General features: G+C 41.2%; 1 long non-coding RNA gene across 3 annotated transcripts in view; it reads left to right on the top strand.

The window, feature by feature from the left end:
• LOC107139240 overlaps window positions 1-12,834 on the top strand; it is a 41,172-nt gene extending 28,338 nt beyond the window's left edge. The window contains exons 6-8 of one of the 3 annotated variants that reach the window (XR_007341085.1): window positions 1,313-1,503; window positions 5,694-5,898; window positions 7,510-12,834. This is a non-coding gene — a long non-coding RNA (uncharacterized LOC107139240). Of the gene's footprint in view, window positions 1-1,312; window positions 1,504-5,693 lie in introns of all 3 variants that reach the window. The other 2 variants (XR_007341084.1, XR_001503126.2) reach the window with 2 other exon arrangements.
• Window positions 12,835-21,078: the final 8,244 nt, after the last annotated feature.

Here is a 21,078-nt window from a genome sequence, read left to right as displayed (position 1 = left end):
CTGTCTCTTGCCTGGGACAGGCAGGCTCAGGCTGAGCCAAGGACCATAAATACCTCCTGCAAGTGAGTTAATCATTTAATGAACATGGAAACTATGCAGGGACCTCAAGGTTAAAGATTAACAGGCAGGGTTTCAGAAACAATTTCATTGAGTAGATAGTAATAGACTTCAGCTAATGTCTTGTGTGCCATATTAAAACGAGAAACTGGCTCCTGAGAACAAATGCATCTAAGTTCAAAATAATAAAAAGATGTGACTGGGAGGAAAACGGAAACCCCTGAAGATACACATTATAGAACCACATGGCGTACAGGAAGTTAATTGTATACAGTGGGCTCTGTACACACCCACAACCAATAGAATCTTTATTTATTTATTTATTTATTTATTATTTTTGGTACCAGGGATTGAATCCAGGAGTGTTTAACCACTGAGCCACATCCCTAGCCCTTTTTATATTTTATTTAGATACACGGTCTTGCTGAGTTGCTAAGTGCCTAAGGCTGGCTTTGAATTTGCCATCCTCCTGCCTCCTGAGCCTTGGGATTATAGGCGTATGCCACTACGTCTGGCTTAGAAAAAAAGTTTTAAAAATTGTACCTGTAGTGAAGATGTCAAGACTTTTATTATTTGTCATTATTGCCTATATAATAAGCATAATAGCTATTTACACAACAAAGGCATTGTCTTAGGTGTTATAAGTCATCTAGAGATGATTAGAGAATACAGGAGGATGTGCATATGTCATTTGCAAATAGCACACCATTTTCTATAAGGGATTTGAATATTGAAGAATGTTGGCATCCTCGGGAGGGGAGAGACTCCCAGCCAGTCCCTGTGGGTGGTATATATTAATCTTCCAGAATATGTAGTGCTTCTATAAGGTCAGGACCTTGTTTTAATCCTTTTGCTCCTCATAGTGGATTGGATTAAATTGGATCCAGTAAATGAGAGTTGAATTCAATTCAATGTAACATTTGCACTGTGGTTTAGACAGTATGTTCAGAAACAAAAAAAAAGTCAATGAAATTATTTATAGTACCAAGGATTCCTTATCATGGATTTGATTCACCTGTACTTCCAAATTGAGGAGGAAAAAACGTGGTATATTCATTACTTAATGACATTAAACTCTATGTCTGAAGCATCTGGAAAGAAATCCAGCTGTCATATTTCACCTGACAAAATCAAGAGGACTGAAAATGAAGATTGTTAACAACAGCAAACACTCAAGCAGAGACACTACCCTGTTTCACTACTTAATATAGTTAATTGTCAAATACCCTATAATGTTAATGTCATTATTTTACAGAGAAAGAAACTGAGGTGCGGAGAGGTTGCCCGACTTGTGCAAAGTCATGTGACCAGTTGGGGCAGAACCTAGATGTGAATCGTGAATTTTGGTGGCAGACTCTCCGCTGTGGGCTCCTTCACAGCAGCAGTGAAGTAGTTGAGTAGATGGATGGAGGAAATGGAAGAAGATGTTTCACATCAGAAAAAACAGTAAGAAAGAATACAGAGAAGGATAAGTTCAAGCCCTTTAGGGACACAGTGGAGATATCAGAGGAGCTAGAATGGAAATATATTGTGCTGGTATGGGGGGCAATCTAGAAAAGATGGATGACAGAGGTATGAACTTGGACCCTTAAAGCACCAGCGGTAGTGGGAAGCTACTCAAAACTGTTGAGCTCGTAGGTGACAAGAGTAGAAATCTTCCTGGTTCCCACTTCACCAAGAACTGGCCTCAGAACTTGGAATTTCATTTTGCCTATTACTAAATCAAAAATCAATCCCATATATGATTCTTTGGATTTCAAGAAATCATACAATAATGCTTATGTTCTTTAAGAATATATATATATATATATATAAGCCTGGCTCCAACACTTCCCTACATATGTATGTGTATAGGGAAGTGTTGGAGCCAGGCACACACCTTGGAGTCGATGCACGTGGACACTGGGGAAGCCCAAACCTGGGTAAGGTCACCTGGGGAGTGAGCATGGACAGAGAAGAAGAGGTCTGTATGCTGATCCCCAGGCAGAGTCTGGGGGGATGAGGAGAAGCATCTGAAGAATCCAGGACAGAATGGCCAGTGAGGTAGGAGGAAAGCCAGAGAGAAAAGTGTTTCAAGGAAAGGAAGTTATCAGCTGGGTCAGGTGCTGCTAACTGGGCAGATCAGATGAGGCCTGAGAAATGGACCCAGGACATAGCCACCTGGAGGTCATTGTGACACGGAGAAGAGCAGCAAAGAGCAAAAGGAGAGAAGTGGCTGAGTGAACGTAAGAGGCTGGACCAGTCCTCATTTTAGCAAAGCCCTTGGCCTGGCATCTTCTTTTTGCGAAGAAGCCTTTGCATGGCTGTAACCATGTGTTCATTGGTGGCTTCCAGTGTTTTCTTGCCGGTGAAGTCATTGGTTGAACCGTCCTTTGGGCCAAAGCATGATGGCGGATGCTGTGCTGGGCTGATTGGGCAGAGGAAATTCAGGGCAATAGGAGACATCATAGCCAGTCTCCACGGTGTCCCCCACACTGCCCTTTCACTGGTTCCTGGAAACAGCGTCTCTGTGGTTTGGAGGCAGCTGAGTTCGCCTCATTCTCAATCCAGAGTGAGCAGCTGACCCCGGGCTCATTAGCCAGATTGTTCCATTTTCCTGCCCCGGTGATTGGTTCTAGTACCACGAAGCCACCATCATGCCAAAAATCTCTGGCTTCTGTCACCTCCTCCTGCAGGTGTGCCTGGCTTGGGGAGAAGCAGGGCACAAGTGGGCTGGGATGGGAGAAGTCTCCAGCTCCCCCTAGGGACCCCAAACTGTCAATATACACAGTCAGGAGGCTGTGTACCTGGGGGGCAGGAAGCAAATAGCGGGCTCCATCCATCAACAAGTGGGCCGCTGTTACTGCAGGGAGACCCCAGCAGAAGGGCCCATGGAGAGCCTCCCTTTCTGGCTGGGCCCAACAGCTGACTGGGTACTTCATGGAGCGACCTCAGGAGCAACTGGGCTGTTTTGCATTATCAGCGTTCACTGCAGAGCCGCATGATAAATGACGGCCTGTTTCCTCACTTCTGTTTGCGAGGGCACCGCAAAAGGACATGACACTCAACAGACACACTGAGCCAGAACTCCCCCTGCCCACAGTCTCCATCCCAGTGAGCACTGTTCTCCCCATTGTGTGGCTGATCACAGGGATGGCAGAACTCCAGCTGAAGCTGGGGAGCGAGAAGGGAGGGTGGGCAGTGGAACTGGAGGATGGAAAAGTTAAAAGAGTGAAGATTTTTATTTTTGCAATATGCCCCTCTGCTAACCATTATTTCAAGCTTCCTGAATGGAAATGAATCAGGAAATAGCCGTAGGACTAATAAAATCTTACTGGGGAACAGCTGGGGATAGCATCATGGATCATTAATAATCCCACTATTGTGTGGGGTCCCTGGCCATACATAAAACTGGCGAATATCTTTTTTCTCCCAGTGTCCCCACTCGTTATTTTTGTGAACAACAAAAATGTAGGTGCAGAGGTTAAATGACTTGCCCAGGATCACCTGTGTCCACCAAGGCAGAGCAAAAGTGTTCTTGTGGTTTAGTTTCTTCATTCAAGCTGGGTGTTCGCCATGTGGTTAGTTTTCCTGGCTGTGCCCTCTTGTCACCCTTCTGCCTGGATGAACCCAGCTCCCTTTCAGTCTCAGTCCACATGGCTCATATATTCCTTTTGCACCCTGAGCCAGAAGGTGACTACTGTCAAACACATTATTGCTTCAGTTGATTGACCTGGTTGGCCTGGCCTGAATATTGCCTTAAGCAAAAAACACATCAAACCTTAAGAAATGCATTGTCTATTATTCTTCTCTTCTCTTCTTTATGGTGAGGGACTTTTGCCCATCTGGCCCTAAATTTAAAAAAAAAAATGCTCATATTGATTTTTAGCTTCTCTTTCTATTCATTCATTTATCAGAAGAATTTATAAAATATCAGAATTTATTGAGCACTTACTACAATGTCAGGTGCAAATCTATGTTGAAGTAGTGGCTCGACGAGTTGAGGGGGTCAGGAAGTTTCTCCCGTATTCTAAACTAGGGTGATTTAGCTTTAGCCAGGTGAAGAGAAGGCTGGAAGAGATTCTGGCAGGCACATATACCTGGACACAACAGAATATAGGGCCCCTCTGAGAAATGCCCAAGTGTTCAGTTGGCAGGAAGGAGGACTCAGAAAGAGATGGCCATGGAGACATGAAACAGGGAAGGGAACGCTCTCCCTGGAACAGTGGGAAGCCACGAGGGATTGAAGTACACATGTTCCTAGCTCTGCCTCCTCTCCAATCCTAAAACCCTGATGGCCACAAGAAAAACAGATGTGTTTTGAAAAAAAAACACCTGATTACCTGGCACTGGCCTCCTTCAGGCCTGTTTAAATGTGGTGTGAATTGCCCTGGAAGCTGAGAAGACCGTGGAAATTCACCTGCCTGGGGATGAAAGAGAAGGGGCCAGGCTGAGAGGAGGTGATGGTCCAGGGCAAGATCTCTCACTCCAGGAGTAAAGTGCTCGTCTCTGGCAGTGCAAGGCCTGGGGTCAATCCCCAGCACAACCAAAAAAAGAGTCAATAAGTAAATAAAAGTAAAAGAGTGGACCTGAACAGAAACTGTTAAGAGTGCTCCAGTGACCAAGAGAAGGGCACCAGGGAGCGAGCAGGGCCAAGGAGGAACAATTCAGTCCTGAAGTCTGTGATCCCCGGCCAAATTCCTCGAGCGCCTCAGAAGGCACCGGGCCATTCCTGGAATTGAAGGGGAGTCAGAGCACAGGACTTGGGCTCTCAGCCTCTGAGGATGTGTCTGGAGCATCCCTCTGGATTCCCTGTGCATTCTCGGCCCAGGGAGCAGAATCTTGGAAGTAGTTCCTTTGCTCTGCTCCTTTTGTTCCCTTGGCCTCTCCTTCCATCCCTGTGCACGCCAGTTCCAAAAGCTACCCTGTCAGATCCATTTCACCACTGCTCCTGCTGCGTCAGGGCCCTTCCCCCTGCTGCCCACTTATGAGAGGCCTCCAGGACAGGGGAGGAGAGAGAGGCTAAATCCTATGATTGATGGATTGTTATGGTTTGGAACTGGAATGTCTCCCAAAGTCTCACGTGTTCAGAGGTGGACTCTTGGGAAGTGATCGGATCATGAGGGCTCTGACCTCACCAGTGGATTAATCCATTTAGTGAATTAATCCATTTAGTGGATTAATACTTTGAAAGGAATACTGTGAGGAGGTAGAAACTGTAGACAGGTGGAGCATGGTTGGAAGAAGTAGGTCACTGGGGGCCTGACCTTGGGGACTAGATCTTGTCCCTGGCCCCTTCCTCATTCTCTTACTGCTTTCCAGCTGCCATGAGCTGAGCAGCTTTCCTCCACCACACCCTTCTGCCTCACCTCAGACCCAGAGCAGTGGAGCTGGCCGACCTCCCACTAAGACCTCTGCAACTGTGAGCCCAAATAAATATCTTCCCTAAGTTGTTTTTCTCAGATATTTGTTATTGTGATGCAAAGTTGACTAACACACTGATGATAATGATTTTGCCTCGGGGCATTTTCAAGGGCTGCTGTGTTGGCCTGGACCCTCTCAAGATATCTGCCTTCTTGCTAAGGCCCACTGTGTCTTGTTAGTACTATCTTCTTGACCATTCCCCCTTAACTTTTGTTTCTTTTTTTTTTTTCTAGGTGTCTATTTTATGATAGTCTATGCAATCGACTTATTTACTGTACTTACTGCTTATTGTCTACTTCTCTGAACTAAATATAAATTCACTGGGGGCTTGATGCCTTTTGAGTGTGAAAAGGGGATGCAACAAGCTAAGTTTGGGTGCTTGCAGGCCACAACAACTCAGAGAAGCAGGAGCTATCTTGCCAGTTGGCAGGACTTGTGGTGAGTGCACAGGGTCAAGGATGCACCGGGTGGGGAGCGCTGTCTCAGCCAGATGATGCATTACTGTCTCAAAGATTATTTTCATGTCCCGTTGGCAGTGGACTCTGATACCATCAAATGCACCATGAAATGTGCAGGACCCATCCTTGCTCCAGGGTCTTCAGAGGTATTCACCATATTCATTACATTCCTCTTGGACACACAGAAATGAAGCAAAACATAAGGAATTGGCCTCTGATAGTTATCAAGGATCAAAGAGAAAAGGTCTGGTGTCAGTAGGCAGATGTATCAACAAATGCTTTTAAGATGAAGGTGGATTTCTGAGCCCTGAGAACTGTCCCTTGGTATGAACTCTCATGAAGTCAGAAGATGGCAAGCCAGAAAATGTGGACCATGCTCCAATCAACAAGGTCAGCAAAGAATTCCCATGCAGGAAGTCATCTATTTTTAATATTGCAATTGCTTTCCTGTTTTCCTTTATTCGGTATGTTACCACAGGAGCCCCATTCCAAGAGTTTTGTTTGAATGTTTTCCTCTCCCACTTTTCTTTTTTAAATTTGGATGCAGCCTTGTATTTCCAGAGAGCAAATGTTCTCTCGTTATTTTAAGAAAACCGGGAGGCTGGGTCATCTGTCAGGCTGAACAATGCTGGACTGATCTAGTGTCAGGGTCCCAAAGGTGGTGCTTCTAAATGAGAACATTGAATGGGGGCTTCCTCTGTGGAGCAGTGTGAAAAGGGGATGCAGTAAGCAAAGTTGAGGTGCATGCAGGCTATACCAGCTTAGAGAAGTAGGAGATGTCTTGCAAATGGGACGGTCTTGCCGTGGGGGTCCCATGTCCAGTCCCTACTCCACTGCTGTCTCACCACGCCCTCATGAAGCTGAAGGGAGACATTCCTTTCATGCCCAAAGCCGTCCAAGCCCCTCCTGGATGTGTTTTTCTGGCCAATTATCTGTTCTTGGGCTGGAGTTTTGTAAATCTTGTATTTTCCAAGCACTAGCATTTCAAAGTTTTCAGCAACTGCTTGATTATCACTCTGCAACGGACCTGTCTGCTCTTTTCCTTTGATGATTAGCCTTCACAGTGCCAAGGCTGCCAAAGGCTGGGAGGGAACAGAAGCAAAAACAACGAAGAGATTTCCTGAACACAGACTCTTTATTGTACTGCAATTAATGTGGAGCCACTTCTTGGCCTGGCTCATGCAGAATTCGCTGGGTACCAAATTCCCCAGATCTGTCCTCACCTCTCTGTGGCTGAAGGATTTGGAGTTGAGTTGAGCTGATAGATTCTTGAAACTTCTTGGAAGCTACTCCCTGACTGTCATGCAGTCCCCTTGGCCTGGGTTAGGCAGCATTTCGGGCTCTGTAGCTATAGTCCCAAGAAAGGCACGTCCCTCTCTGGGAAGCAGCTCCTGGACTTCCTGCCTTGACCTTGCAGATGTTTCCTCAATCTCTCCCGGAAGTCCGGATGGTCCGGTGCCCCCCGCCCCCCCCCCCAAGTCCTAGATTCTTGCCCCCAACCTCTATCTGTCTCTTGTTTGGTTTGTGTAAGTTGTGTTCAGATATCCAGGGTGGTGTCCCTTTGCCAATAACTGGCTCTACTATTTTCTAGTGACTTCGGCAGACCTCCAAGAGGAATGGCCTCACAGGACAGAAAGACTTCAAGCACCCTCACCTTTCCCCAAGGTGAGGATTAGTGTTCTAAGAAAGCAAGGACTGCAGAGCACCTTATTCAAAATGATACCAAGCACTAAGCAATTAATTCAAATGCTGCCTCCTCTCAGAAAAGAGATTAAATAACTCCTTGTTGCCCAAGGCAGAAGCCTAGCCACAGCTCACGCCACCAGTATCCTCTCTAAAGCAGGACTTAAGTTTTAGGAAAACAAACCAGTCTATCTTACAAGAGTCTAGCAAGCTGAGTGTAGTGGTGCACACTTGTAATCCCAGCAGCTCAGGAGGCTGAGGCAGGAGGACCGCAAGTTTGAAGCCAGCTGCAGCAATTTAGTGAGGCCCTAAGTAACTTAGTGGGACCTTCTCCTAAAACAAAAAATAAAAAGTTCTGGGGATGTAGCTCAGTGATAAAGTGTCTCTGGGTTCAACATCCTCCCCACAAGGAGTCAAGCAAATAGCCCCTTGTTTTTGTTAGACACTTAACATTGTTGCCTTGGGCATCCAAGAGCTTTGAAAATTTTATTATTTGAGCCAGAAGTGGTTGATTAATATTCTAAATGTTATGCTATAAACTTGTTCTACAAATACATAATGACAAAATATAAATTTAAAATCGAATAGCAGGTCCAGAGAAATAAAATCAGAATGAATGCAGAGTGGGGAGGCGTGAAGCAGAAAGGGTTGACACAGTTAAAATAACTCTACAGTAAATTTGCCTCAGAGCTTTCTGATAGTCAAAGCAAAGAAGGAAACATGGTCATTTACAGAGGTGTTATTATCCAGTAGGGGAGAATGACCCTTTCCTCAGGAAATAAACTCTTCTGCTCATGTCTCATGGAGGTCTGCAGCAAGTGAACTAATGAGTTCCATAAAGTTATCCATTTCAGGATGGATCCATGAAGTGCATGCAACCTTGGGTAGGTTTTGAAACCTCTCAGACAGCAGTTCTGTCTACCCCACCTCCACCCTAGCGCTGGACATTGAACCCAGAATTCCTTTATGACTGGGCTAGATTCCCAGCACTTTCTGTTTTATCTTGAGACAGGGTCTGGCTAAGTTGCTGAGGCTGGTTTTTAATTTGTAATCCTCCTGCTTCAGCCTCCCAAGTAGCTGGGATCACAAGTATGTTCCAGTATGCTCAGCTGGGACAGAAGTTCTATATTCATTTTGGGGGACTCATCACCCATGCCTGAGTGGAGCTGAGATTGATTCATTTTAAAGAGTATATCTAAAGATATCATGTATGAAACCAATCTGTGCTGGGTGCTCTGGGAATATAAGATTAAAGAGACAGAGAGAGAAAGACAGAATGTGGGGAGAGGGTAGGGGAGGGAGGGAGATACACACACATGTACACACACACGTACACACACACACACACACAGGCAGTATGGAATTTTTTGTCCCTGGTTTCATAGCCCGGTAAAGGGGACACATAAGATACCCAAATAGTTCTTATACAAAATAGCTTGTTGTCGTAGTCAGTTTGGGTGGCTTAAATGATAGAGTTATTTCTCACAGTTCTGGGGGCTGGGAAATCCGAGGTCAAGGTGAATACAGTTGAGGTCCTGGTGAAGGCCTTCTTCCTGATGCGCAGAAGGCCACCTTCTCCTGTGACCTCACATTGGAGAGAGCAGAGAGAAAGGAAGCTCTCACATCCCTTCTGACTAGGGCACGAATCCCATCCATAGCCCAAAGGCCCACCTCCTACGGTGTCACCTACTCACCTACGGGTTAGGATTTCAACATATGAATTTGGGGAGAACACACACATTCAGTCCCTAATGGTTGTGTTTAGTGTCACTGTGACTGTATTTGCTGAACAAGGGACTGCTGGCCATCCTTTCTTATTTCTATGTTAGAGGCTGAGTCCATACATTTCTGAAACTACTCAGACATGGCCGTAGCTACAGATGCCAGGATTCTCTTGGACTGATTGTTGAGGTCTGTGCCATTCCCTACCCCAACTTCTCCAGCCTCTCCTCTCTCAAGCCAGGCATCATGCCCCACAAGTAGGCCTGGGTACCTGCCCACCCTGGGGCCTGGGCCTGGCTTCTCCATCAAACCACTTGGATTGAGGCAAAGGAGTTGTGCCTGTCCAAGGGAAGTTATAGGTTTTGTTAGAATAAAGGTCTCTGCAAGTTGAGTGTCTAGGTCAAAGATATAGCATGTGATTTGCACGCATGAGGCCCTGAGTTTATCCATTGCACCAAGAGAGAAAGAGAGAGGAAGGAAGGAAGGAAGGAAGGAAGGAAGGAAGGAAGGAAGGAAAGAAGGCTGGCTTACAGGCTTCTGGGAAGCTCAGAATGCAAAAATCTGCCTGACTTTTCCCTTCTTCAAAGGTGACCTCTCTTTGTTCGTCTGGGTAATTGATTTTCTTCTGAGATCCATGTGACCCAATTCATTAACTCTTTCCAGTTGAATTCCAGGGGCACACACTGAACTTTCACCCTTCATTTATCTCATTATTGGGAGAGAAACGGTTAACTGCAATGAAATCATCATTCTGCTTCCTCTTCTGACTAAAGCAGCTTAATTTTAAAATGTTCCCTGTCACCTGGCTGCTGTTACCAGGGAGCTCGGTGGAAACCCTCCAGCACTTGTGTAATTCCTTAAATTCTGTACTCCCATTATCCACCAAAGCCTGCTTGGTCACTTGACCCCAGGAGAGCAAGACTGAAAAAAAACATAGCCACTAAGAGACTCACTGGGAAAAATGATTCAGCTCTCCACATGAATTATGGCATAAGACCAAGGAATACTCCCACGTCTCCTGGGAATGGGGGAGCTCCCTGTGGATGTGTGGTGTAGCCAAGGGGACTTGGGGGGCTGCACTTTTGATGTGTATTCTTTTCTTCTCGCAATCTGGATTGAATGATCACTCTTTTTCTGTTTCATCCTGTGATTGTAGGAGGTCAGGTAACTAGAGGAGCTCCTCAGGGTAGAGATGCCTCTCTGTTCAGAACATGTGGCATAGTCCCAAATGTTTGTCCTGGTCAGGAAGATGTCTGAACAGTAGCACTGGAAATGGAGGGAAAGGATACCCAGATATCTCTATCATCCCGTAAAGTCAATTTTCTACACTGCATATGTAGTATGTTACCATCGCAAAGCATTCTTGAGACATGCTAACTACTGATCATGTCTTCTGTATCTACACAGAACAGACATACCTGCTTAATTTTGTGGTAGGCTAGAAATCGTCTTTCCCTCATCTCCAAAACCCTGTTGAAAGTTGTCCCCTTACACCCTGAAACTCAACATGTCTAAAAGGCCCCAGAATCACCTTTGCTGTCTCCATTCCTTTTTCTCTAATCTGTTTGTGTATCAACCCATCTTCCCCTCAATAAATATTTTGTTGCAATAGGATCATGTGACATACTTGGTGTATGATGGGGAGGAACAGCAGACACGTCCCTGTCTCAGGGAGGTTCCCATCTGATAAAGGAGACAAGCGTTGCTCAATTCCGAGGAAGCGTAGCCAGGAAGTGCTGCAGGATAAGCCAGCCCAGAGGATCCTTCATGCACAACTGCTTTCCAGCCTGTTCACTCTTCCCCTTCATCATAGCCACAAGCTTTGGCCAGGCCTTTATCATATCACACCTGGATGACACCATGGGCCACCTGTTCTCTACTCCTTGCGCCTTTTTGTCTGGGTGCCTCATTCTCTGAGTTGTTCTTCCTATGTGACCTGTTCACCATCACTATCTATCTGAATCATACCACTCTTTAGGACTCAGCAGAGAAGAAACCCCTTTTAAAAGTCTGTCCTATCTCCAGTCACCATTGATTCCCCCCCCCCACCTTCTCCTGCCAAGAAGCATTCTTCACCCTTATGATCTTGGTGACATTCTTGCACGCCATGATTATTTGTGTGCATGGTCTCTCCTGTTAGGTTTTAAGGGCAAGGAGTCAAGGTTGTGGTCATTTGTCATTCTTTGAGCAGTTCTAGCATCTGAAGTCTCTTCTTTTTTTTTTAAAGAGAGAGTGAGAGAGGGAGAGAGAGAGAGAGAGAGAATTTTAATATATATTTTTTTTTTTTTAGTTTTCGGCGGACATAACATCTTTGTTTGCATGTGGTGCTGAGGATCGAACCCGGGCCCCACGCATGCCAGGCGAGCGCACTACCGCTTGAGCCACATCCCCAGCCCTGAAGTCTCTTCTTATATTTTGAGAATTGAGTTTTTGTTAGAGCCCTCATGGCTTAAGCACCCTTGAACACCTCCACAGTTGCTTTGGGGATTCAATTTCAACATGAATTTTGGAGGGACACAAACATCAATGCCAGACTCAGACAGTCTCTTTTAGTCTTCAAAGATAGTAGCCCAGAGCCCCAATCATTGTAAAAAAAAAAAAAAAAACTTTAAAAATCATTGTAAGAACTTGAGCTAAAATCATTTGTTGAATGAATGAAAATTATTGCTAACTCTAAGAGCATCCTTAAGAGTGAGTTCCCTTATCTGTAAATGGGCTAATAACTCCTATCCCTAAAAGATACTCTAAGGATTTAATGAGATAATATATACTCAGCAACCAGTGCATAGGCAAAAGGTTACTACTGTTCATAGAAAGAGGATCTGATGGTGTATAACAATGATTCAACCAACGACTCATACTTATAATGAAAGGAGAGGACCTAAGAAGGTTCTATCTATAGGCTTCTAAACTTGCCTCATCTAATGTAGATGCCATTGAAACACTGGTATCCTCTGTGTTTCAATGGCATCTAAAGGTGGCGTGCATGGACTTGTCCACTGGTGGGACCAGTGAATGGAACTCATGGTGAACAGTAACCTGAGAGAGCCTGATTTTTGCAATCCCCTGCACCTTGGAAATTCAGAAAGAGCCAACATTTGGTGCAGTAGTTCCACATCAGGAAAACCAAGGTTAAAATATTCTTGGCACCAAATCTTGAGCTAAAACAAGAAGTTTTTCAAAGAACCAGAGCGCCCCTTACAGGACAATAGAGGAACTTGAAGGATAAAAAAGTCAACAAGGTCTACAAGGAAAACAAGAGTTTAGCTCCACATCTAGAAGAGAGCTGAGTGTCCAACGGAGCAGACAGCGAGGGGGCAGATGCAGATGGCTCCGAGCTCTGAACACTGTGTGTCAAATGATTCTCCTTTATACCTTCATCTAACTCAGGATTATAATTTCACCTTCTCATGCCCAAGAATGGCACTTTTGATGTCTTGTTCCTCATGGATTTTTCTGCATTAACTTTGATTCTTTTCCAAAATATTTCATTAAAATAGTATTCATTTGATGTGGAGTATTTTGGTGCTCTTAAACTTTGACTCACAGAAAGATGAAGTATCTGCCAAACTTCATGCAGCTAAATGAAAAATTTAAGCTGTTGAAACCAACTTTAACCCAGTTGAACTTGAACATAAAGTTTTATTCTTTCCATCAAACATAACTACAGTTCAAGGCAGTAATACAGAAACACTATAGGGAATCAGGTAAGAATGAATGGAAATGTGTAAATAAAATTCATTTGAAGAAGTACTATAATTAAAATTGAGATCATAGAATGCTTAATGCAGGATGACTGTAGGGGTCCTAGCAATTGCTTTCCAGTGAGTATTTGACAGGCCCCTTTAAAAAAGTTGTGTTGAATCACATATTTTCATTTTTCTCATTTAGTATTCTCTGCTTTAAAGAAATACCTTTCTCAACAAATTCTTTAAGCCATGTGCTGATTTGGCATGCAAACAAGTTCAATGTCTTCAAGACCTACTTGTGTCCATCTTATCGACCTGCTTTAAGTACTCATTTCTTCCTTAGTTAAAACCAGGAATTGGTTTCCCTTGGATACACACCATCAAATCCATTTTTAATTAAATTTCTGAAAAACTTGGCAGACTGCAGGAAGAAACATTTGACTAGCCAGGCAATCTTCATGAGAATGATATTCTTAAATTGTGCACAAATTATTTTCATTATTTTATAAGTATTGCTCATTCTCTTTCACATGCTTATGGTGAGGGAACATTTCTGGAGCATATAGGCAGTAACCTGAAAAAACTTGACACAGCTGGATTCGGGCCATGAGTGGAAATGCTGCTCAGCAACCCTTACAATGTGGGCTTCCGAGTGCAATGCAGTATCCAGGAGAGCAGGACCCTCCCCCTTTGGTGGTGCTGACTCTGCAGCCTTTAAAGTGCTGCCTTTAATTCAGTAGATGGGCAAATAAATATGTCATGGAAAATCCATGAAAGAGAAGGCAACCTCAGCCTTTTCATGAATGTACTTTTAGTCTGGATTTTAGCAAGGCCAGGAGAGTTCGTAATTGGATGTGGATCTACTTGCATCTCCAATTTTTAGTGCAAAGAGACCAGGCATTTACATTTCATGAAGATGTGGGCAAAGTGTTTCTCTAGGGAAATAGTTGTGATATTGATACTCTCTATAAATACCTCCGGGGAACTGGCTGTTATTAAATACACTTGAAAAACATGGTTAAGTTTTCCCAAGGGAGAAGTTTGGTATATATTACATCTTCTCTACATTCATGATTCATTTATTCATTCAGAAAATACTGATGATTACAGCAATATTCCAGAAGGAACATTCTGTTCCTTCTAAGGGAGGGACAGACTAGAGAAACAAACAATTGAATAATACCATTGCAGGTACTAATCAAAAGCAGTAAGTCAGATCAAGGGATAGAGACTGAGGGGATGGTAAGGCAGGCTACTGTAGTTGAGATATCTGACATCTGGAGAAGACCTCAGTAACAAGATGGCGTTTGAGCAGACAGCCTATGTGATTTGAATGAATGAGTCCCATGAGAATCTGGATGAAGTGTCATCCAGGAAGAATGACCTTCTAGAAAGTGAACTCCACGAAAGTAGAAACTTTTGTTTTGTTTACTATTGTGTTCCCCAAATACTAGGCATTTAATCCAATCTTGAAGGTTTTGGTAATGTAAAGACCTTGATATTGGAAAGAACAGCTTAACCACATGGCTAGAGCTGAGGGAGCAGGGAAGAGTCAGGTTGTGAAGTCATCATACTATTAATGGTATCTTTATTAATAAATCCCCCTTTCACCTCAATAATGCTGGTTTGGATAACACATGGTCACTTTCCTAATAGGCTATAATAAAGAATTTGGTTTAATGGTAGTTGGAAGTCTGATGAAGACTTTGAGTAAGAAAGCAGTGTTATCCCGTTATCCTCTGGTGACATGATGAGCTAATTTCATGGAGGTTGCAGTTAGGAGGGTTGGTGGTAATGACCATGCTCCAGGAGAGAGATTGTTATGGTTTGGATGTGAAATGTCCCCCAAAAGCTCATGTGTAAGACAATGCAAGAAGGTTTGGAGGAGAAGTGATTGGATTATGAGAGCTTTAACCCAATCGGTGAATTAATTCCCTGATGGGATTAACTGAGTGGTAACTGAAGGTGGGTAGGGTGTGTTTGGAGGAGATGGGTCACTGGGAGTGTGCCTTTGTGGTGTATATTTTCGTATCTGACAAGTGTAGACACTGTTTCCTGACCATCATGTGAGCTGCTTCCACAGGACTCATTCATTCAAATCCCTCAGGCTGTCTGTTCAAACTCACCTTGTTACTGAGGTCTTCCCCAGATGTCAGATATCTCAACTACAGTAGCCTGCCTTACCATCCCCTCAATTTCTATCCCTTGACCTGATTTATTGCTTTTGATTAGTACCTGCAATTGTATTATTCAATTGTTTGTTTTTCCAGCCTGTCCCTCCCTTAGAAAAGTTGCACCAAACTCTTCTACCGTGATGTTCTATCTTATCCCAAGCCCTGAGGAATAGAGCCTGCTGTGTATGGACTGAGATCTCTGAAACTGTGAGCCCTAAATAAGCTTTTCCTCCTCTACAGTTGTTCTGGTTGAGTCTTTTAGTCACAGCAGCGAAAAAGCTGACTAAAATAGATACAGGTACCAAGAAGGGGGGTCATTATTATGACTAACCTGACTATGTGGTTCATGTTTTTGGAGAATTTTGGAGTTGGTGGGAGGAATTTTGAGATGCTTAGCAGTGCAAGCTTGTTTTAAGAAGAGCTTAATGACCGATTCTGGTGGGAGCTCAGAATACCAAAGTGTCAATAGAACCATGGAAGGGAAAATCAGGGATGATGACCCCCAAGATTATGATATGCCAGTACCATGGAATGTCTGCTGAGGAAAGATACAGGAATCAAGTAAAGACAAGCCAGCAGAAAGTCCAGAGGGGTGGCGCTACATAAACCCTCTGGAGAGAACATCAACATGCCATGTTCCCCAGATGCCAGATGTGGAGCTACAGGACATTTTTGCCTAGCTGGATTTAAGTCTCAAATTACAAATTACTAACATTACTAACATAGGTGATGATAGGTGATGAAAAAGGACAACAGACACTATGGAAATACAGAAGATAATTAGAAATTATTTTGAAAATTTGTACTTCATTTTAAGCAATGAAATACAAGACACCATCAGAAGCATACCAACTAAGAAAAACCCAGGACTGAATGGATACACAGCTGAGTTCTATAAGACCTTTAAAGAAGAACTAATACCAATACTTTAAAAATTATTTTGTGAAATAGAAAAAGAAGGAACACTTCCACATTCTATGAGGCCATTATCACCCTGATTCTAAAACCAGGCAAAGACACATCAAAGAAATAAGAAAACTTCAGACCAATATCTCTAATGAACATTGATGCAAAAATTCTCAATAAAATTCTGGCAAATCAAATACAAAAACATATCAAAAAGATAGTGTACCACGATCAAGTCGGGTTCATCCCAGGGATGCAAGGTTGATTCAACATACGAAATCAATAAATGTAATTCACACATCAGAAGACTTAAAGATAAGAATCATATGATCATCTCAATAGATGCAGAAAAGGCATTCAATAAAATATAGTACCACTTCATGTTCAAAATGCTAGAAAAAGTAGGGATAACAGGAACATACCTCAACATCATAAAAGGTATCTAGGCTAAGGCCCAAGCCAACATCATTCTAAATGGAGAAAAAATAAAAGCACTTCCTCTAAAAACTGAAACAAGACAGGTATGTCCTCTTTCACCACTTCTATTTAACATAGTTCTTGAAACACTGGCCAGAAAAATTAGATAGATGAAAGAAATTAAAGGGACACAGATAGGAAAAGAAGAACTCAATTTGGCACTATTTGTCAATGATATGATTCCATACCTAGAAGACCCAAAAAATTCCACCAGAAAACTTCTAGAACTAATAAATGAATTTAGAAAAGTAGTGGGATATAAAATCAACACCCATAAATCAAAAGCATTTCTTTATGTCAGTGACAAATCCTCTGAAAGGGAAACAAGGAAAACTACCCCATTTACAATAGTTTAAAAAAATATAAAATACTTGGGAATCTACTTAACGAAAGAGGTAAAAGACTTCTACAATGAAAACTACAGAACACTAAAGAAAGAAATTAAAGAAGAACTTAGAAGATGGAAAGATCTCCCTTATTCTTGGATAGGCAGAATTAATATTGTCAAAATGACCATACTACAAAAAGCACTATACAGATTTAATGCAATCCCAATCAAAATCCCAATGGCATTCCCTATAGAAATAGAAAAAGCAATCATGAAATTCACCTGGAAAAATTAGACCCAGAATAGCCAAAGCAATCCTTAGCAAGGAGAGTGAAGCTGATGGAATTACTATTCCAGACCTAAAACTAAACTACAGAGCAATAGTAACAAAAACAGCATGGTATTGGCACCAAAATAGACCTGTAGATCAATGGTACAGAATAGAGGACACAGAGTCTAAGGCACATAACTACAGTTATCTTATATTAGACAAAGGCACCAAAAACATACATTGGAGAAAAGATAGTCTCTTCAACAAATGGTGCTGGCAAAACTGGAAATCCACATGTAACAAAATGAAATTAAACCTCTATCTCTCACCATGCACAAAATTCAACTCAAAGTGGATCAAGGATCTAGAAATTAAACCAGAGGCTCTGCACTGAAAAGAAGAAAAAGTAGGTCCAAATCTCCATCATGTCAGATTAGGCTCTGACTTCCTTAGTAAGACTCCTATAGTGCAAGAATTAAAATCAAGAATCAATAAATGGGATGGATTCAAATTAATAAGTTTCTTTTCAGCAAAAGAAACAATCAGTGTGGTGAATAGAGAGCCTACAGAATGGGAGCAAATTTTTACTACAAGCACATCAGATAGAGCACTAATCTCTAGGATATATAAAGCAATCAAAAAATCTTAACACACACACACACACACACACACACACACACACACAAATTACCCAGTCAATAAATGGGCCAAGGAACTGAACAGACACTTCTTAGAAGAGGATATACAATCAATCAACAATATAAGAAAAAATGTTTAACATCTCTAGCAATTAGAGAAATGCAAATCAAAACTACTTTAAGATTTCATCTTGCTCCAGCCAGAATGGCAGCTATAAAGAATACAAAGAACAATAAGTGTTGGTGAGGATGTGAGGAAAAAGGTATACTCATACATTGCTGGTGGGACTGTAAATTGGTGCAGCCGATATGGAAAGTAGTATGGAGATTCCTTGGAAAACTGGAAATGGAACCACCATTTGACTCAGCTATCTCACTCCTTGGTCTAAACCCAAAGGACCTAAAAACAGCATACTACAGGAACACAGCCACATCAATGTTTATAGCAGCACAATTCACAATAGCTAAACTGTGGAACCAAACTAGATGCCCTTCAGTAGGTGAATGGATAAAGAAAATGTGATATATATACACAATGGAGTATTACTCTGCATTAAAAAATGACAAAATCATAGAATTTACAGGGAAATGGATGGCANTAATAAGTGCCCTCATGCTATCTGTGTTGTTATATGTGAACAGATGCTTCTAAGTTTTCCTCTAAGTAGTTTGTAAAATCATGGCATTTGCAGGTAAATGGATAGAGTTGGACAATATAATGCTGGGGAAGTTAGCCAATCCCAAAAATCCAAATGCCAAATGTTTTCTCTGATATAAGGATGCTGATTCATAATGGGGATGGGGGTGGGGTGCACGGGAATAATAGATGGTCTCCAGATAGAGCAAAGGGAAGGGAGGGGATGGGAGTGGGGATGAGGGTAGGAAAGGTAGTGAAATGAGATGGACATCATTACTCTAAGATGTATGAAGACACAAATGATGTGCCTCTATGCTGTGTACAACCAGAGATATGAAAAATTGTGCTATATATGTGTAATATGAATCAAAATGCATTCTGCTGTCATATATAATAAATTAGAATAAACTTAAAAAATAATCAGAGCTCTAGCTTATGTGAAGAAGATAATTACTTATCCTGAGCCATTGCATAGGCACACATGGTCCCTCATTTTTTTTCTCCATTCAGTCAGGATCCACTGAAAAGAAAATAAAGCTCTTTTTAAGCACACATGAAAACTTTACAAATATTAATTATGCAAAGAAAATTTAATAAATTCCAAATAATCAATTTGATATAGATGATTATTTGACCTTATTCAACAAATTATACTTCAGTAACTAAAAGTATAACAACTCCACATCTGCAAATTACATATGTCTGCAAACTCATGTGTCTAGACATTTGTGTTAAAGTTGGCAAAATTTTTGAAAAACTTTAAATTCAAAATACTTTGAATGAAATGATCCATGAAAACAGTAGACAGGAAATTTTTGGCAAACAGCTAAAGCAATGCTTAGATTTATAGCTTTAAATACTTTTAACAGGAAACAAGAGAGGTTGAAAGCAGGTCAATAAAGCATTAAACTTAAGGAACTGGGAAATCAAGAGCAAATAAATAAAACACTGGGAGGTTAAGAGCAAATAAATAAAACAGTGAACTTAAGAAATCGGAAAAACAAAGAACAAAAGAGAGAAATAATAATGTTAAATGCAGAAGACGGTAGAGAATAATAATGTTAAATGCAGAAGACAATCGAGAACAATAAAAAATCAAAATGAATCAATCCATAAATGGGTCTTGGAGATTAAACATGAAAAAAGAGGGATGACACATATAATTATAGAATAGAAAAAGGGAAGTTGCCTTTGAGACAATGACAATAAAGATTTATAAAAAATAGTAATATTTTGAACAGCTCCTAATTAATTTGAAATTTTAAAAATAAGCAAATATTTGAAAACAGATGAAATGCACAATTTATCAAAAAATGTAAAATGCTAAAAATTATCATAAGAGAAAATGTAAGCTTGAATTAAATAATAAGAAATTAAAAAATGTTGATGAAAATCAAGGCCCTTCTTTTCTGAAGCTCTAGGTCAAGATAATTTTACAGGTGAATTCTATGAAATTTCAAATGTAATTGTATGAGGACTGACTAATCTTGATTCTCATACAAGACAGAGAGAGTAAAAGAAAACTATGAGCAGAAGTGTCTTTTAAACACAGATGGGAAAACCAAAAGTAAAATATTAGCAATGTCAAATTAATAAATTCCAAATAATAAATTTAATAATGCATCCTATTAATTAATTAATTGATACTAGTATATAAGATCAGACATTATCTTAGACAATAAACCATTAAGAAGGTTTTACCTCTAGGGCTGGGGCTGGAGCTCAGTGAAAGAATGCTCGCCTGGCATGTGTGAGGTGCTGGGTTCGATCCTCAGCACCATATTAAAAATAAATAAATGAATAAATAACATAAAGGTATACAAAATTACATAAAAAAGAAAGTTTTACCTCTGAGAGAGCAAAGATGATTCAAGAACAGAAAATATGAATATATATTGATATCTATGAATCTGTAGCTGTGAATACATATTAAATAATTAATATTGATGAATCTATAGGTTGTTGAATGTATATCAATGAATGTATGTTGATGAATCTATATATCTATGAATCTATATAGATGAATCTATACTGATGAAACTGTCAATCAACGTATATGTATTAATGTCAATTAATGTATATTGAATATATATTGATGAATCTATATCGATGAATCTATATATTGATAAATCTATATCAATGAATCTATATTGATGAACCTATCTATCAACAAATCTATAGTGAATCTCTATATATTTTTTAATTTATTTTTTAGTTTTCAGTGGACACAACATCTTTATTTCAGTTTTATGTGGTGCTGAGGATGGAACCCAGCGCCCTGCACATGCCAGGTGAGCATGCTACCGCTTGAGCCATATTCCCAGCCCAGTAGTGAATCTATATTGATGAATGTATATCGATGAATCTATATCTTGATAAATCTAGGAAATAGATCAATGCACTTTATCACATGAATGCACTAAAGAAGAATTCTAGGATTATTGTAATAGTACCAGAAAAAGCACTTAATAAAATTCAGTGACTATTATGATTAAAAACAAAACTCTTAGAAAATCCAATCCAGAAGATAATATCCTAATTGTATGGACACTTAGGCCAAATACCTACAGCAGACATTATATTTGCTGGAGAAACTACATATTCCACCTAAGATCAGAGACAAATGAGGATGACC

This window comes from Marmota marmota, unplaced genomic scaffold, assembly GCF_001458135.2.
Source record: "Marmota marmota marmota unplaced genomic scaffold, marMar, whole genome shotgun sequence".
NCBI classification, from domain to species: Eukaryota; Metazoa; Chordata; class Mammalia; order Rodentia; family Sciuridae; genus Marmota; species Marmota marmota.
Note: the sequence above shows the minus strand (reverse complement) of the source record. Positions and strands in the feature narration are given on the sequence as shown.